We start from the raw sequence: 3,914 nt of genomic DNA, 5'->3' as shown, positions 1-3,914 counted from the left end.
GGTTCCATGTTCTTGTGAGTTTTGGAACGTCTACTGTATATACTATATCCAGACAGCTGTAGTCCAAAGGTCTAAGAGGCAGACGTTTCACCGGATGGTCACACTGGTTCCAGTCAACCTGTGAACCGCTGGGAAAGACTGGGGGCAGAGGTAGGTGAAAGAGAAGTGCCCTGCCCTCCTGTACCACCTGCCATTGGGCTTCTCTCATACAGTACAATGCTCACACACACACACACACACACACACACACACACACACACACACACACACACACACACACACACACACACACACACACACACACACACACACACACACACACACACACACACACACACACACACACACACACACACACACACACACACAGTCATAGACCACCGCAACACTTCCGGGATTCTGAAATCATGGAGGTAGCGGGGGGAGAAAATGAATGAATGTGGATGAGAGCCTCGACATTAAGTGGTTGTAGCTACGGCTGTAGGGGGCGCTGGAGACATGATCCAATATACTTTTATACGCCTGAGTCTCCTGAACACGGCGCGACCAATCCCAAGTCGATCAGTACTTTCTCGGCCGAGCTATAGTCACTTTCCCGCACCTACTCCCGTACTACGCATCCGCAGATTGCCCACGGAGTCTGTATCAATCTGCGCATGCGGAGTTCGGGAGTAGGTGCGAAAAAGCGACTATAGCTCGGCCGAGAAAGTGCAGATCGACTTGGGATTGGTCGCTCCGTGTTCAGGAGACTCAGGCGTATAAAAAAGTCTATTGGATCATGTCTCCAGCACCCCCCCACAGCCATAGCTACAACTTAATGTCAAGGCTCTCATCCACATTCATTAATTGTCTCCCCCCGCTCTCTCCTCTATGAGCTCAATGTAACGCTAAAGTGAAGTGGTCTATACCATGCCATTTAATTTAATTTAATTAGGTTAATCAGATGACAATGATCTTATCAGTCAGTGCTGTGTTTTAATAGCTATTTTCTTGAGCCCGGTCAGATAAGCTTGAGTGCAGAATGCTTTCGGTGCAGATTACTTCGACAGATTTTGCACGTTGTCGATGAGTCTTTTAGGCCATGCACGAGATAAAAACTATAGCCTCAGAGTTGCTTATATCTCTAACTCAACCCAGAGACTGCAGCATAAAGGTTTGAGAAATGGGCTTGTGAGTGTTGCCAGAAGGTCACAGGTTCAAATCCCCGGACCGGCTGGCCTTTAGTTTAGTTTAAGTTTATTTGCAACAGGGACAGTGCATATTAATCAACAATAAATGTAAATACGGCAGATTTTGCCAGAAGGCTATAGATTTCATCTGTTGTTAAAGATGTTAAAAAAGATGTTAAAAAAGGCATTAACCTAAAGTGATAAAAAAAATACATCAAATAAGCCTACATAAAATACAATTCATCATCACAATATACAAATTCTTACAAAAATACACATATAAAACAGAATAAAAGTGAATTGCATACACACACAGCTAATTAATTTAGCTGTGGGTGCAGCTCTGGTGTTCTTTGAGACAGTTTTTAACAGTTTTTTTTTGTGTTACAGGTGCAGATATTTGTAGTGTTCCAATACTGTGTGGCTCTAACAGAGAATGCGGATTGTCCAAAAGCACTCTATCTGAACGGAACCACGCAGTCCCCCTTGGATGAGGACCTTGTGTGTCTTCTATTGTCCTTTCTGGCCACATACACACTCAGTGGTGGGGAGCCTCAGTCTGAGATATTTTTTTTTAAAACAAGGCAAGCATTACTGTACAATTTAATACTCTCTAGAGAAAATAGTCTATACTTAGTTATGGGTGATATGACAGTGATGATACCTGTGAGGCTTCTTGTCCAACATTTTTACTGCTTGCTGCTTATTAGAGGGAAAGTGGTTAACGCTGCCTGGGACCAGCGAGGTGCATGATCCTGATGCACTGCTCCACATCCAGCATTAGGAGCACGTGGTCGTACTGAGCAGATCACATAGTGATCTGGGGGATCGCTGGGGATCTCTGGAATAAGGGGATCTCTGGGGATCTCTGGAATAAGAGCATCGCTCAGCAAACTGTCCATGTGAATAAATAAAGACTGAAGAAGGCACCGCAGTCCACAGTCGTAGTTTGCATAATATTGTCTGCTATAATGCGGCACGGTGGTGTAGTGGTTAACACCATCCCCTCACAGCTAGAAGGTCCTGGGTTCGATTCCCACTTGGGCGACCAGGTTGCCGTGTTGCCAGTTACCCAGGTGGGGGGGTATTACCCGGGCCTTTCTGTGTGGAGTTTGCATGTTCTCCCCCCTCTGTGCTCGCAAGGGTTTCCCCTCCCGATAAGATAAACCCAATGGAAAAACATGCACAACAACAGATCGCTAACGCTGTCGCGTCCCTGACGAAGACGGACAGGAGCACTTGGATTGATCCCCGGGCGCGGCCCTTGTCCGCTCCCGGCTGCCCTTGGGGGGGAGAGAAGACGGGATGGGAGGTGCAGAGAACATTTCATCAGCGACTCAGTGCATGTGTGTGTGTGTTCCTGTGGGTCGTCCATCGCATGTGTGTGTGTTAAATCTAGTTAGATCTGCATGACAAATAAAGACTTCTTAGGAAAAGGCATTCTATTGTGACTTGGAGGTTGGAAATTCCAACTTCCTACTAGCAAATATCCAAGTTACAAACGTTTTGGTATGATTTTTCAAACCCCAGTTCAAGCCCCCCAGTGTCATTTGAGGTAATTTCATCAACATGGCCACTCACATCGTAGTAGTTCATGGGAGACGAATTGTAAGAAAGAATTGCCCAAAAGTTTAGCGTGTGTGCATCCATGTTTTTCCGGCTTTGTAGCTCGAGGCGAGCGCACGTAGGTCGGAGATAGCGCGTTTCCCACACTTCCAACTTCTCACTTCCGACCATAAATGAATGCAGCATGAGACACCGTATACTGTTAATCAGTTAATGTTAATAGCTTGACATTTATGGGTCAAATAGGAGGAACGTGACAGAGAACCCAGCATTTAATTGGATGACCTATTGAGAGAATAATGCAGTAAACAACCAATCAAAGAGGGGCTATGATACAGTGGCCTTCTGACAAATGTGTCTCACGGTGGTTTGAAGTGGAGATGAAAGGCCAGGGCAGAGGTGGTGTTGAGGTCTTTTTACCACACCTCCTCTATCGCTCCCTCCCTCCCTCTTCCTTTCCCTCCCTCCCTACCTCCCCCCTCTCTCTCTCCCCTCTCCTCCCCCTCCTCCCTCCCTCTCTCTCGCCCCTCTCCCTCTCCCTCCCTACCTCCCCTCTCTCTCTCTCTCTCTCTCTCTCTCTCTCTCTCTCTCTCTCTCTCTCTCTCCCCTCTCCTCCCCCCTCCTCCCTCCTCTCTCTCCCCCCTCTCTCTCTCCTCTCCTTCTCCCCCCATCTCTCTCACTCTTTCTCCCCCTCTCTCTCTCCTTCTCCCCCCATCTCTCTCTCTCTTTATCCCCCCTCTCTCTCTCTCTCTCTGTTCTTTTTCACATTCTTTGATGAACTCTGTCAGGGATCTCAGCCGTGGGACACCACAGCCTCAGAGCAAAGTAGCTCCTTTAATCTCTCTCTCTTTCACTTTCTCTCTCTCTCTTTTTCTCACTTTCTCTATATCTCTCTATCACTCTCCCTCTCTCTCGTTCTCACTTTTTCTCTCTCTCTATCTCTCTCACTCTCACACACACAGACACACTGACACACACACACACACACACACTACAATGTCTTTCTCCCTCTGTCTCTCTTCTTCAGGGCAGTGATATCGAGCCTTTGTGAAAAGGTTTAGTTTCACTCTCACGACCGTCTTCTATATAATTCTATGGTCACAAGGCAGCGTCTGATAAGATGCTCAACACGGCCTGAATCCATGCTTCACAGAGATGAGATCCTGCCCCTAATTTCTA

The sequence above is a fragment of the Notolepis coatsorum genome, assembly GCF_963971535.1.
Source record: "Notolepis coatsorum genome assembly, chromosome: 15".
NCBI lineage: Eukaryota > Metazoa > Chordata > Actinopteri > Aulopiformes > Paralepididae > Notolepis > Notolepis coatsorum.
This window is presented reverse-complemented; position numbering follows the sequence as displayed.